We start from the raw sequence: 16,656 nt of genomic DNA on the forward strand, positions 1-16,656 counted from the left end.
AAAGATTACGAGACGATCTCAGCTTTTCTGTGTATCTTGTTTAAGTAGCAGAATGTTTTAGCGCCGAATTATAAGAAAAGACAATTGGAGGAAAGCCAATGGAGACTGTGATACTGAAAATAACACAGAGTGAAGAAAAAAGTTCAGAGGAATTCTGAATTGTGCATTCAACATATTCAATTGGATAATGAAGAAGTTGTCAAATTTTGGGTAAAATTATTGAGTTACCTTCCAAAGAAAACGGAAATGATATGAAGGAGTTTTTTTTTTGTCGTATTGGCTGATATATGGAAAATTGTACCAAATGTTAGTAATATGTGTGCTCCACTCACTGAATAACAGAAGAAATATAAGAAATTTTAATGTACAGCAAACCGTCAGAAGTCATTCGCCAGCTTGAAAGTTGTGCTCACTTTTGTCACAGTATTAGCCATGCAACATTTTAGGAACATGGGACTGGGATATCATCGCAATTACAGAAAAATGGCTCAGGGTTGGGCAGACCTGGCAGCTTCATCTTTCAGAATAAAAATGCTCGAGGAAATGCAAGAGAGATGGGGAACGGGGTTTTTGATTGGGGATAGCATTACATCTGTGCCGAGGGAGGATATTCCTGTAAATACATCCAGGGAAGTTATTTGGGTAGAACTGTGAAACAAGAAAGGGATGATCACCTTATTGCGATTGTATTATAGACGAGTGAGAAGAAAATTGAGAAACAAACTTGGAATAAGATGTCAGCTATTTTAACAATAATAGGGTGGCTATGGTAGGGAATCTTAACTTTCTAAACATAGACAGGGACGGCCATACTGTTAAGGATTAGACGGAGAGGAATTTGTTAAGTGTGTAAAAGAATATTTTCTGATTCAGCATGTGGATGCACCTACTCGTGAAGATGCAAAACTTAACCTACACTTGGGAAATAAGGCAGGGCAGGTGACTGAGGTGTCAGTGGGGGAGAACTTTGGGTCCATCGACCACAATTCTATTAGATGTAAACTAGTGATGAAAAAGGATAGACCAGGTGTAAAAGTTGAATTTCTAAAATGGGGAATGGACAGTACTGATGGGATTAGGCGAAATTTTCAAAAGCTGATTGGGGGCAGATGTTCGCAGGTAAAGGGACAGCTGGAAAATGGGAAGCCTTCAGGAATGAGATCACGAGAATCCAGAAACAATAGATTCCTTTTAGGTTGAAAGGAAAGGCTGGTAGGTACAGGGAATGCTGAATGACGAAAGAAATTGATTTTGGTTCACAAAAAGTAAAAAGTATATGGAAGGTATCGACAATATAGATCGAGTGAATCCTTCGAAGAGTATAAAGCAGTAGGAGTATACTTAAGAGGGAAATCAGGAGGGGGAAAAGGGGACATGAAATAGCTGGGGCAAATAGAATTAAGGAGAATACAGAGTTTATACAAATGCATTAAGTACACAGGGTAACTAGGGTGAGAATTGGTCCCCTCAAAGATCAGCAGGGTGGCCTTTGCGTGGAGCTGTAGAAAATGGGGAAGATAATAAACGAGTATTTTGCATTAGTATTTACTGTGAAAAAATGGATGGATGATATAGAATGTAGGGAAATAGATGGTGACTCTTTTCAAAGTGTCCACATTTCAGAGGAGAATATGCTGGATGTCTTGAAACGCAAAAAGGTGGAGAAAGTCGCAGGTCCCGATCAGGTGAAGCCCAGAACTCTGTGGCAAACTAGTGAAGTGAAGGCCGCACCTCTTGCTGAGATATTTGCATCATCAATAGTCACAGGTGAGGTTCCAGAAGACTGGAATAAAGAAAGAAATAACAAAATATTAGAAAGCAAACTCTCGACTTTTCAAACAGATTCAAAGATAATGATTATGCAGTGTGCATAATTCTCATTAACTTCAAAACAATGCATAGATGAAACGAAAAAAAAGCAGCTTTTTACTTAATATACAACTGCTCTGTCTTTCCAAAGAAAATATCCCCTCGTGTAATATTCACACCAGGGTCCCTGGACCTAACATTTGCTCAAATGACTTGTGCCTGCCACTTTTAAAGTGAAGCTGTAGTGAACTTCTTTATGGAGCTACCACAAAGTTGATTGTGAATGTACTCAGCGTTAAGTAATCTCTTCAGAGCATCTTTTCTCCCAATAAATCTGTCTCGGATGAACAGAAATGTTCACTCCAAGGTACGAAAGCTGACTAATTTCCGCATCCCCTTCTCATGAGGAAACTTTTCTGAATCCACCCAGTTTCAGGAAATAAAAAAGACTGAAACAATTGAGAAAAATGATAAAAATTAAGCGATTCATTCTGAATCTCATATTGCTGACCCCTCGAGCAAACCTTTAGATACCATTGATACCATGCTGGGTGATAAACAATAATTAAAGAAAACATTGTGGACTCGTGCACAAAGCCATTCAACCCACGGCCAGACTTTTCAAAAACGGTTTTGAAACAAATTGCTGTGGTAACAGGAATACCTCGAAGTTTAATGTGAGCATCAGAAGGACAGAGTAGCCGACAGCTTATTCGTTCAAAAAACAGAAAAGAAATCCCTCCCGATTTTTTTTTATATTCTCGACATAAAAATACCACTGTATATATATTTTTTTCAAAAAGACTCGCTTCCTTAATACCATCGAAATTCAGCGTAGTCTCCGCTTGGATTGAGATTTCTGCAGGTTTGCCACAAGAGATTAATCATTCCACCATGGAAAGTTTAATTTCCTGGGCAATTCCTGCAGAGTGTGCGATTACTACCCATGCGTCATTCTGACTAATGGCATGAATCCTCAGAAAGACTCAGGCAATGTCAGATGTGTAAGACACTTATCAGGAATTGTTACAATTGGAATGTTCGTGTAAATGATTTTCCACATCTGATGAATTGAAAAAGTCATTTTCTACAAAAATCTCTTTGTACAAGCAATCTCTCTGTTCGAAATTCCAAGGTGATATAATCCCGAAGTCTTTCATTTGTACCTGCTGATACGTCTGGGGGACAATGACATGACAACGTGGTTCCAATCATTTATTTAAGAATTTGAACAAACAGGTGACAGCGGTGTTTTAACTCCGAGTTGTGATCCTTCATTGTTAGAACTTAGGTTTATTCGATTTTTAAAATCCGAATCGGTCAATATCAAACATGGGAACATGCATGCTGAGCCATTTATTGGAATCTCTACAGTGTGGAAGCGGGTTAATCGGCTCATCGAGTCCACACTGACCCTGCAAATTGCATCCAACGCAGGCGCACCCGCTGGCGCTGTGAGGCAGCAGGGTTAATTAATCAGTCCTTGTGGCACGCTAAATACCAGCGTTGACACCCCAATTCTATCCATCCAACTTGGAAATCTTATTTTACATCATATTGTTATTAAGTTGACATTGACATTTTGAAATTAATTCCGGTTGAGAGTTTCTCAGAGAAATGTTCTCCTCAACACTGTGTTGTGGCTTTCCTGTTTAATTGCAGCTGTAGCATGAAAGAAAAATAGCTGGTTACCGGAGACGACACATTGTCGGTCTTAACAAACTCAACAGAATTGAAGCGGGAAAGTGTAGAAAATGAAGAGCCACAGGTCCTGCTCAACATTGGCATCAACAATGTTCGGTGGTGAAATCGCCCTTCAGAGGTCAGAATCCAACATTAATCATTCCTCAGTTACAAAAGCACAGCCTGTGACATTAGTCTCTCACTGACTGAGTCATTGAACATCTCCATATGCATGACATTCATCCTTTTTATGTCAGCAAGGGCTCACTGATTGAGACACATTAATAGCCACAATCAGGGAACTCATATCCGATGAGGTCAAGTTGGCTGACCTCATCACAAATATTACCTTAAGGAAAAGCTTGGGATTTCTGAAAGTCGAATTGAGCAAATCAGGCAATAAATTGAACAGCTGATCCTTGGGTTACTCCAAGTGCTCATTTGATTATTGCATGTGTGGCTGGAAATATTGGTTCCAAGGGGAATTGCGTCGGACATTTCATTTATTGGTGAGGGTTCTGGGCCTGCTGCGATCTGAATACATTGGAAAAGTGGTTTGCTTTTAATTGAATGTTACTTTTCTAGCCAGATTATCAATAAAGTATGCGTGGGCGACACAGTATACACTGTGGTTAGCACTGCTGCCTCACAGCGCCAGAGACCCGGGTTCAATTCCCGCCTTAGGTAACTGACAGTGAGGAGTTGACACGTGCTCCCCGTGTCTGCGTGGGTTTCCTCCGGGTGCTCCGGTTTCCTCCCACAGTCCAAAGATGTGCAGGTGAGGTGAATTGGCCATGCTCAGTTTCCTGTCGAGTTAGGTAAGGGGTAACTGTATGGGTGGGTTACACTTCGGCAGGTCGGTGCGGACATGTTGGGTCAAAGGGTCTGTTTCCACACTGTAATGTAATCAAATCTAATCTAATCTTAAAATGATAAGTTACTTTTGAAACCTCACCTTTATAACTTATTATTTATGATGATGTGTTCGGTATTTGGACAGAGAAACCACTTTGAAAGAATTAACTTATTACTTCTCACAGTCTTGAATTGATACAAGAGCACAGATGTAAACACGCTGCAATGAAATATGCTTTCTTCAAATAGTAAGTACACAATGAAAAAGCATGATTTTTCAATTTTATTGTATTGGGGAAGAGTGATCTCAACATACTCGAAGTATTTGCCAACATGGAGAATGAAGAAACTTGCGTCCTGAATCTAAATAGAGAGTTGATGTATAAATGAGCAATGCTGGACTGAGGAACATTAACAAAGACGGTCTCAGTTGAGAGGCAATGGCAAAAGAGGACGAAATGTCTGAATGCATTGCAACAATTATTCAGGTGCTTCGGGATCAGCAAGAAAACAGGATAGGTGAGAATGGGCAGCCCTGCCTGACTCTGGATCTGATCAGGAAGCCCTCTGATTCCCCTCCATTGACGGCAGAAGCAGTAAAAATATCTGTTTCCATGCTGAACATCTCTATGACTCAACGACCAGTTGAATTCATTTGCTGAATCCTCCCCAAAACTCAATGTGGAAAGCACATCTCAGACTTAGCTGCACAATATCCTGTCAAAGGTCTTCTCCTGGTCCACTCTGATAAGGCAGGCCTCCAACTCCCCGGTCCTGTACGGAGGTGATCATGTCCCTCAGGAGAAAAAGGCTCTCATTGTTAGTACTGCCACTAGAGGACAGGTTTGATTGGTTTGAATCACTGATCCCAGAGAAGATCTGACTAGGTTGGTTTTGATCTTAGATACGATTTTGAAATGTGCAGTCAGCAATGAAACAGGTTGCCAGTCCTCCAACTTGTCCTTCGAATTGGAGATGAGGGGCGAGATACCTTTTCTTGTGCAATTTGTATTGATCCTGGTTAATCATGTCCCACCGATTTGACCATAATTTGGTGGGAAAACAGTGACCTCTGTGAATCTTACACATTTCTGAGTACTCAAAAGCCTTGTCAGCTCATTCAGGGAGAATGGCTGCTGTCGCATCTCCCGGGTGCTGTTGTCTAAGACCACCGTGATATTGGGCAGAAATAACTGGGAGATTTGCAGTGATAGTTGGCTTCATATCGTAGAGTCCAGCAGAAAAGGATTTGCTGATCCTAAGAATATCATTTTGAGAGGACATTACCGAGCCATCTTCTTCCTTCAAGCTGCTGATCACTGTTCTCCCGCTGTGCATCTTATGAAAGAACAAGAATGCGCAGGACTCACCCTGCTCGGCTTTCTGGATGATGGACCAGGAAGTTACCTTGAAGGCTTCTGATGTAAAGAGCAAGGCTTACTAAAGATTGGTCGTAACATCGACCTCCATCGCCTGCAGTCGGCGTAGGTTCTGCATGCTCTTTTGGATTTTGGACAGTTCTCCCTGCTAAAGATCCTCTTTATATTCCCCACGACTATCACCCACAAGTCCGAAAGAGGCTGAAAGAGGGATGTCACAGTTCGACAAACTGTGGAATCCATTTTGAGCTTCTCTGTGTTCTCTTGGTCCAGCAGTTTCACCATCAGGTTACACGTTCCCTTTCTGGCCAGCAGGAGGCAGTGATCATGGAGGAACACCGGGTTGACGTCGGTGAATCTGCCCAAACCCAATCCAAGTCTCGCCAATCTAACCTCACAGGTGAAACGTTCCAAGCCTGCGCAATTCCCCTTCAACCTTCCTAGTGATAGTTTCAAAAGCGTTCATGCTGTTGTGTCCATTTGCTTCCAGGTTGGTTGCAACCTTCTTTCTTCTTTGCTGTCTCGACTTCTTCTTTCCTTTCCTTTGCTTTTGGCCATGACGGTTGGTGAATATGGGATCAGTGGTGTCTACAGCAGCAGCTTTATGAACTGGAACAGGAATCCTGGTGTTGGTAGGGGTAGGCCCAGGTACACAATCCCATTATCTTGACCGATTACATTGAACTGGTGTTAATGAGACAATGGAACTGAGATGTTAAACCAGGAAACTTGCCCCTTTGCCTGTCAAATTCAATCTTGCCAGACAGATATGCAAGTCTTCATTTTGACTGAAAATTGAATGGATTGGTGATGAGACATTGCCACAAGGTTTCGGATTGAGAAATAGTTCTGAGTTTAAGTAGAACTGTTCTTCAGATGGTTAATTTAAAAAGATGACATCAAAACATCAAATGCTGTTTATGTACCACACTTTCTATGATAGAAACTGAATTTAAATTCCGTTAAGTACATTGTTACTTCAAAAGTTACGAAGCAATTCTGATCGAACATGACCTGAATGACTGGCTAAAAAAAGGTCAGAAATCACACGAGAGCTTTTGCTTTCAAAAAACCTGTTTAATAGGAGCTTGGTATCGTGTGACCTCTGACATTGTCTCCCCCATTTCAATGCTGGCACCTCCACATCATAGCTAAAAAAAAAGGCAGCTCAAATCAGAGTGTTCCCACACACACTGCAGAGAATCTCAGGACAAAGAAGCAGGGACCTTGGGAGTGGGAGGAACAGCTCCAACTCCAATTCAACAAGCCGAAATCAGGGATTCTAACCTCGTGCCTGGGCAAAGACATTTCAGAACTGAAAAATTACCCGGGATTTTAGGGGGAAAAATTGGGTTTGCAAAGCTGCATATTTATCGAACCTGGATATCAAAGATAATAAAACACTTCTCGTTATTGGTGTATGACGAGGCCCATTAATGAGCAGATCGATCAGACCATATGAGAACAAAACTTACAGGTGAAATTCTGAATGTCTACAGGGAAATGGCCTAACAGCGATTAATCCTTTTGCCTTAGAATTTTACAGGGGGAAAAACCAATAAGTAAAATTTCACTCATGTCATTTAGGGAAAGAAAATGGAATCCTTACTTGGTCTGACCTGTACGTGACTCCAGACAGACTGCAATATGGTTGACTCTGAACTGCCAAGAATTGGCAATAAATGCTGTTTTGACGAGTGATGCTGTCATCTCACAAAATACCACAAATGCTACGGCTGCAATGAAACAAATCCCTGGTTGGATCTCACTTGGTGAAATGTAAACAGATCCAGCAACCACACCTTAGTTTGGATACAATGGCATACAATGGGAGGGAATACAGTACAGATTTGCAAGAATGGGAGCTTAACTTTAGCGGTTTAGTTAGAATGAGAGGCTGGACAAATGTGGCCTTGTTTCTGTCGAAATTGAAGACAGGGTGGATGAAGGTAAACTGTTTCCATTGGTTGGGGATTCAAGCACAAAGGTACAAAGTCTGCAAATTAAGGCCTGTGTCATCACGAGAAATGTTAGGAAGCATTTGCACACAGAGAGGGTTTTTGGAAATCTTTACGACAAACGACTGTGGATTAGGTGTTCATTTTAAATCCGAGGTGGATTTTCTTTTTTGGTAAACGTAGTTATTAAGTGAAAGATACAAATAGAGGTGCAGGGCGTTCTGCTGCAAATCAACCATTGATTGGTAGAACTAGCTCGCGGGGGCTGATTGACCTTTTTCTCTGTTCCAATGGCTATTAGCCCAGAGATTATCCAAGGCATTGACATCCTTCCAAAAGGAGTAGCGTTGAGAAGTGGGCAGAGCTCCATTTCAACCCATCACAATCCATTCACTTTTCAAGAGTTCAGATTCGATCGGTGACCCCCCAACTGTGTCTGAAACAATGAATTGTAAAGATTTAATAATATTTTCGTTAACTTTGTATTCCATCTCGACTTTGTACAGTTTTTTTTCAAGCCTGTTCAAACTGCCCAGCCACTTTCCAGAGAAATAAAGTGTACAACTCCAAGCCTTGATGTTCTTATGTAACCTCCTGAATTAGGTAATTTATTTTACAGCATATCTCTTGTCCAGAAAGTTTAATGGTTTCTCACTTCTTACATTATCTGCTATTTCTCTTCGTCCTTCACCGGTTTACCATATAAAATGTGTGTAGAAAGATCCCACTAATGGACAGCGATTAGCTGAAATATTTGGAATACTGCAAGCAGCCGTTATCTAAAATATTGTTCAATGTTCGAACAATTAGCCAGATAATTGAATATTTCACTGACGGATTTTGTTTTTAATTCAATAGATAAAGCATTGGTCAGTTTTCAATGTGTATGCTGCTGTCATAGACACACCCAGAAACAATAGATTAGGTGGAGACTATTGAACTCCTTCGATTGCGTGTACCACAGGAACTTGAGGAGGCCATTCAGCCCCTTCTCCAGCCTATTGTACTGGAGCAGGAGGGCATTCAGCTCTGAAGTCTCTACGCAATTGCTGGCAGACATGCTGACTTTTTTTCCCAGCAATTTCGGCTTTTCTTGCTGATTTATCGCATCCACAGTTCTTTTGGTTTTGTTCAGCTGAACCTCCAGCATGTTACATAGAAGGAAGCCATTCAGCATGTGGACGCAGTGTCTTATTGGAATTATCACCGGACTGTCAATCCAGAGATCCAGGTAATGTTCTGGGGAACCGGATTCAAATGCTACTATATTTCGGATAGTGACAGTTGAATTCAATAAAATTCTGGAATTGAGGAGTCTAATGACCAAAAGTCCGATTGTCGGTTGATTCGTGTCCTTTACAGAGAAAAACGACCATTCTTATTTTGTCAGGACGACAATTAATCCAGGCATACAACAATGTATTTGTCACTCATCTGTCCTCTAGGCAATTAACGATGGGCAAGAACATTTTGGCTCTGACCAGTGACTCCTTCATTCCCATGAATTAATTTTAAAAAGCCCCGTTTGGGACTGATACGAAGGAAGTGGAGGAGGTAGTATAACTCATTTTGAGAGTGTAAAGAGGAACAACAGAATGCCATTCATTCCCTCTCATGTGAGTACAAGACCAGGAGAAGGGAATTATATTAGTCCACACTGCTCTAAATAAAAAATACAGAGCAGGTGGGAGAGGGAGGTGTGAGGAGTAGGTTGTGTGTGAGGTGTCAAGACTGAGTAGTCAGTTTGGTGAAGAGAGGTGATCTTGTGAGACAATGCCGTATAGGAGGGGAGTAATTGTGCAGATGAAAGGAATGACTTAATGTTGTGGTTTGGAAATCTGAAGGAATCAGAACATTTATTGGAAGCTAATTGGAAGGCAATGCCCATTTTCACCAACAATAACTAAAACTGGAAATCATTTCTGCTGAGTAATATTTAATCCTTTACCTAATCTACAGTAGTTAAACAACTCTCTTATTCTCAATGCAATCCAATCTCTTCCCCAGTGTTAAATTCTCTACCGGATACTCTGTCTTTCACCTTCTCGCTCTCTCTCTCTTGAACTGTATTTAAGCCATTATCTGAATTCACTCCTCTCTATCCACTCCCCTGTATTTAAACCTCTTCCTATTAATCGGCATTTAATCCTCCACAATTCATCTTTAATTGACCCAATGTTATTCTGCGTTTGATTCTCTCTATTCCCTTGTACTGAACCATTTCTCTCTTCAACTATATTTAACCTTCGTCCTCTTCCTCTCTATTCAATCCTGTCACTGTTACTTTACATTTCATATTCTTACAATTACTCTGCACTCCACAATTTTATTTAAATTGCACACATGACAATCTTTAGTCCTCTCGTTGCATTCAACTTTCTGCACATTGCTCTCCAATTAACTCGCATACTATTAGTCTTCATTTAATCCTCTGCGCTCTGTGTGTACATGTCTGCTTTTCCCCTGTGTTTCCCCTATCCCTGCTATCCTGTATTCAACCTTCTCCGCATAGCACTCCAGGTAGTTAATTCTCAATTACGCTGTAATAACTGTCCTCCATCTTCGTCTGAACATAATTCTCACACTGCTCCCCTGTCATCACCTCTGTCCTTACTACTCTGCATTTAATCCACTCACGTGTCACAGAGGCCAGAAACCCGTCATCAAGTCACTGCATTTACGCTTACGTAGTATCTGTAACTGACCCAGCTACCACAAAACTGCTTCCTAGAGTGAGCAGAATCCCCAATGTTCCTGTTTGTATCTGACAGCCAATACTCCCTGATGGGAATAGGTTTACAGCCCCCGTCAGGGAACGCATTCAATTTGAGCCATCCAGCTGAACACATTTTTTTTTCAGCTGCCCCTGTACTTACCCTCTCTCTGGAACCCTGTCGTCAATACTGTTTCTGCCGACATATTTCTAAACTGTCATTTTCAGTCAAATCCTCTTCCTGTTCTGTCTTTAACATTTCCCCATTCCCTGTATGTTGCTCTCTCCTTATTATTCTCAATTTGCCCTCATGTCCATTTAATCGTCTCCCCATTCTTCTCAATTGAATTCTCTGTCTGCTACAATATTCAAAGTTCGCTGTATCTTTATTTAACACACTGTCTGTCCCCAGTGCTCTTCAATTATTGTCACCACCCCTTCCAGAACATGAGGTCCGCCAACAATAAATGGAACTCGGTGTCCTGCGTAATCATTCCTCACACCTGCTAACACATAACCATCGCTTCTCTGCACTTCCGCTGCTCTGGCTGGTGCTGGGACTGCAGATCCATTCCAAGGTCCTGGAGGAGCTTTGCATCAGCCCCACATGGTCAGACACTGTATTACTAATGGGTAAGATAGAGGCACAACATCATCATGAACAATACTGTGTTGATGCATGTATAGAAACAGTTCCAATAAACAACAGTATTTACATATAAACATGAGCAGCTCTGATAGACGACAACATTTATATGTGCACTGGAACAGATCCAACGCAAAATAATATTTTTACATCAACACAAAAAGTTCCTTTGAACAATGATATGAACGTGTAAACGCAATCAACTCTCATACACAACAATATTTGTACAGACGCAAACAGCTTCAGCATGCAACATTACACAACATAGATTATACATATAAAATGTAAAACTGTATGTATATCAAGAGTGTTGTGCTGGAAAAGCACACCAGGTCAGGCAGCACCTGGAGCAGGAGAATCATGTTTCAGTCAGAAGTCCTTCATCGTCCAAAACGTCGATTCTCCTGCACTTTGGATGCTGCGTGACTTACTGTGCTTTTCCAGCACCACGCGGTCGACTCTGAACTCCCGTATCTGCAGGCATCGCTTTCTCCAAATACTCTATTTTTTAATAACTTGAATGAAGAAAGGGAATGTCCTTTTGCCTAATTTGCAGATGAGGCAAAAATAGGTGGAAGGCAAGTTGCCACATTGCATGCGCTTTCTTCGGTGTAGGGACAGTCATGCTATTCTTGAAGCAGGTGGGGATTTCGTCTTGTTGGAGGGAGAGGTTGAAGATGTCGGTGAATACTCCACCAGTTGGTTCACACTGCATTTCTGTGCTCACCTTGTGATTCCGTGTCGGCCCACTGCTTTCTTCGGGTTGTCTCTCAGAAAGACTGATCGGATATCTGAGGTGGTGACCAAAAGAACAGGAGTGTCAGGGGATGTTAGGGTTGGGGTCACTGCAACGCTGGCATTCAGCTCAAACCAAGCATAGAAAGCACTGAGTTTGTCAGGGAGGGATATGTCTTTGTCTCCTATCTTTCTCTGCATCATTTTGTATCCGTAATGTTGTTTCGTCCGTGCCATGGGCTGTGGGTGTCTGGTTGGTCGCATTAGCCTTGAACTTGATCCAGTCGTCACTCCATTTTGGTGGTGATATCTGGATTCGCTGCGTTAGTCGGTGTTGTCCGCCTTAAATTCTGCCCATCTGGTATTTAGGCGGGAGTGTATTTCTTGGTTCATCCAAGGTCCACGATTGGGAAATACTCGGATTGACGTATTTGGCATGCAGTCCTCCATGCATTAGGTAATGAAGTCTATGACGTTGGTGTCATCATCATCCAGGTATTCTGCCGATACATGAACACGGTCAAAACCACTCATTCCTCGCAGTCCTGGAGACTGTCTTCCACAGCCTCAGACCAACAGCAGACCTCCAATTGTGCATGGTCTTTTCATTTCAGCTTCTGCGTGTCAGCTGTTTCCACATGTAGGAGAGACTAGGACCTGAGTGAAGGGACAAAATTTGGAACATAGATGAGGATGAATTTCTTCAACCAAACAGTGGTTAATCTATGGAAATCATTGCCGCAGAGCGATGTGGAGGCGAGGCCATCGTGTCTTTAAAACAGAGATACATGGGATTTGGAATTACGCCTTTGGTTAAGGGGAGAGTGGGATTGACAAATAGATCTTACATGATTAAATTACAGAGCTGACTGGGTGGCCTGAACGGCCTGATTCTGCTCTTACATCGTATGGTCTCATGATCCAATTTCTAACAATATTTGTAAATGCACACAAACCGCTCTAACCTCAAACGATAATAATATATTATAGCCTTGGTTCAAACATGGACAAAAGAGCTGCTGTCCTGCATTTCACTGAGTATTCCCTCCCTTGCTTAGTTCGTAAGACTTAGGTATTTGAATTGAAATAAAAGCTCAGCTTTCAAGGTTTCTGGGGTAAAGATACTGATATTTACATCTTTTCCAGTTTCCCATAAATACTCTATTGAGAGAAATCAGTGCACCGTGACCCACTGAAGACTTCAATTTTCAATGTAAAGGAGAGGGAGTCTCATGATAATACAGAGAGATAATCACAACCAGCAGGAAACAAAAACCCCGCCCCCCCACACACACTTAGATACACACATGCACACACACACAGAAAGTTAAAAATCACACAACACCAGGTTATAACCGAACAGGTTTAATCGGAAGCACTAACTTTCTGAGAGCTGCACCTTCATCAGGCGGTTTTGGAGAACACAATTTTAAAACACAGAATTTACAGCAGAAGTTTACAGTGTGATGTTACTGAAATTATACATTGAAAAAACTTTAATAATTTTTTGTGGCTTTCATCTGTTAGAACACTGTGATAGTTTCACTTCTTTCATGTGTAAATCACAAAACCTTTGTTTTAAATTTGCATTCTCCGGTTAACTGTAACAATCGGTGTTCGCTACAAAATTTTGAAGGTGTTAGCCCCCGTGTTCTCTGTCTTTGTCGTAATGTTTAGACTGATTGTAAACTAAAAAAGTGAAATCACAGAGTTTAACATTAATTCATGCAATTTTTGAGCAAAGTACAATGTAACTGCATTACGGTCAGTCTCCTGCGCTTGTAAACTTTGGTGCTGGGAAGAAAGGCTTTGGACGTTTTGATTGTTGGTGAGGTGTCTTGTACTGTTGTGATCTGAACACACTGGAAACATCGGAATCTTTTTCGTCAGGTTGGGAATGTTAATCTTCTAGAGCAATATGCCGGCCATTATTGTGGAATATTTAATCCAACCTGTAAGAGGATTGGAGAACTGGGAACAAACACATTTAGGAGGCAAATGAAGCTACCACGGGAGGTAGACAATCTTGAGTGAGAAAGGAAAGCAGCTGAAACACATCCTAGATCTGTAATGTCATTCTGGATCTGGATCCTGGTCTTCAGGATCAACACTCCACTTATGCATCTCACACATTCAGGTACAGGGTTCTTTCTCGAGCATTACCTTTGAGTTTTGGGAGATCCTCAATAACATATGCATGAAGTGATGCAGTTCCTGTCGAAACCTCACCTTTTCCATTTAGTCTTTGTGATGATGCATGATGTTTTTTTTTCAAAAACAGATTGGAAGAGTACATTAGTATCTTGAACTGTTTGCAACCGGCTACAATGCATTCTTGAAGGATTATTTTATTACATCTCGCAGCATTGAACTGACACAAGAGCGCAGATGTAAGAATGCAGTGATTTCTGACCCTTTCCACAAGAATCACGGACACAATGAGTGAGCATTATTGAACAATATCAGTGTACTGGCGATCAGTGACCATAAAATCTTGAATTAATTATTCAGGTGGAGAATGAAGAAATTAAGCAGAAACGTGATTCCTCAATTGAAATAAAGAGAACAATGAAGGCTTCGTGCAGAAATAGGCAATGAGAGATAAAGCAATCTTATTTTAAAAATGTAGTTAGTTGATTGGCAATGGCGAAACAGTAAGCAATGCCTGAATGAATGACAATAATTCACCCCTCTCTTGTTCAACAATAAAACAGAAAAGGAAAGAGTGTGAAGCATCGCTTGAATCCCAATCTTATCAGGAAGCTTTGTGATTCTGAACCATTTATTCAGACTGCACTTACTGGTGGAGAGTTGTGAGATCATAATGTGGCTTCCCTCCCCAAAGCCTACTTGGAGAACACATTCCACATGTAATTGTGCGATATCCTGTGAAAAGCCTGCCCCTGCTCCAGGCCGATGAAGTTGGCGTCCACCAGGCCCAGTTTCCCACGATCGTGTCCCTGAGGAGAGTGAGGCTTTCAGAAATCATTCTGTTCAGAAAAGCGCAGGTTGATCGGCATCATCATCAATTCCAGAGCAGTGGTTGGCGATGACCTTAGAAACGGTTGTGTAATCTGCATTCAGCAGTGAGACTGGTCAACAGACTTCCATCATCCCTTGGAATTGTAGAATGGTGGGGTTGTGGAGAAAACTTTCTGCATGCATTTACACATGCGAACTCGATGAACGTATAAGAATATTGCCAGTCTTGGAGTGTTTCAGCTAAAGGGAGAGTATGAATAGTCTGAGGTTCTTTTCTCCATAGCGTCAGAGGTTGAGGTGTCAACATGTCAAAGCTGATAAATCATGAGGGTCAGAGATAGGCGAAATAGCCAAGGACGTTTCCCCAGCATAATGGAGTCCAAAACTACAGATAATAGGTTTATGTTAGAGAGGAACGTTTTAAAAGGGACCCAGCAGGCATCTTTTTCACACAGAGGTAGGTGCATGCTTGGATTGAACTGTCAGACGCAGTGGTGGAGGCTGGTACAATTCCAACATTTAAAAGGCATCTGAATGAGCAACCGTCGTGGTTTACAGGGTTTCGAGACAAATGCTAGTAAATTGGACTGGATTCCTTTGGATAGCTGGTTACCAGAATAAGTTTGATTTGATTTCATTTGATGGATTTATTATCAGTTGCACCAAAGTACAGCGAAAAGCTTTGTTTCTGAGCAGTACAGGCAGATCATCAGATGTGAGGGTGTTCAGAACAAAAGATTTACACAGAGGCATTCAGGTTACATTTCACAGTGTGTACAACAGAATCAACATTTGGAAGATCAGCATTACTTGAGGCAGGATAGTCGATTCAATAGTCTAATAACATTCCAGAAGAAGCTGTTTATGAATCTGCTGTTGCGCATGCTCAGGCCTCTGTATTTCTGCAAGACCAAACACGTTGTAGGAGAGCATTACCGAGTTGTGGAGGGTCTTTTATGATGGTTACAGCCTTTCCATAGCAGTGAGCTGCGTAAAAGGCATCCATGCATGGAAGCTTGATTTCCATGGTGGACTCGGCTGTGCATACAACCTTGTGTAGTTTCTTATGGTCCTGGGTGGAGCAGTTCGCATACTATGCTGTTGGGAGCCCAGAACGAATTCTCTCACAAATGCACCTGTAGACGCTGGTGAGCGTTCTTACGGACTCTCGAATTTCATGGAAAATAGGATTGTTTCTGTTCTGTATGTCTCTATGACTCCGTGACTCAAAGAATTAATTTACTTTTCCAGCAATTTCCATTCTCTCCCGATTAAATTTGCCTGCTTGTGACTGAAAGGGGCTTCTGTCAGATTTCACCATTTTGTTTTCTTTAAGACACTTATATGGAAACTTATACGTGGTTATGCCCTCTGCAACCTTAATCTCATATGCTATTTTCCCCTTCTGAATGAAACACTTGATCCTCATTTGCTGACTTTTAAAGTACCACCAGTCCTTACAGCTCTTCCTTTTTTGCATCGAATACTACCTCTAACTCCCCTCGTAAGCCATGTCTTGGCCATGGTTCTGTTTGCCAGACAGGAATAGACACCTTTTGTAGTTTAACAATCTTGTAGCTCAGGTGACGGGCACTGGGGTTAACTTGGAAACAGGAAGATGAGGAATGATTGATTACAGAGGTGCAATCAGACTCAGGATGGCATTGTGAAATGGAAGTCTTGTCTCATTAATCTATCCTGTCCACTCTGTCTTTCATCATCGCTTTTTACCTGTGTTTACCCCTCTTCCTGCTATCATGTATTCAACTCTCGGTTTTGTCCCTTCTCTATTACACTGTCCGAACACCCTCCCTTTCCTGTTACTGTAATGCTAGCCCTCCCCCCTGTAATCAACACTACCCTTATTACTTTGCATTAAATCCTCTCCCCTTTCAC

This window comes from Chiloscyllium punctatum, chromosome 47, assembly GCF_047496795.1.
Source record: "Chiloscyllium punctatum isolate Juve2018m chromosome 47, sChiPun1.3, whole genome shotgun sequence".
Taxonomy (NCBI): domain Eukaryota; kingdom Metazoa; phylum Chordata; class Chondrichthyes; order Orectolobiformes; family Hemiscylliidae; genus Chiloscyllium; species Chiloscyllium punctatum.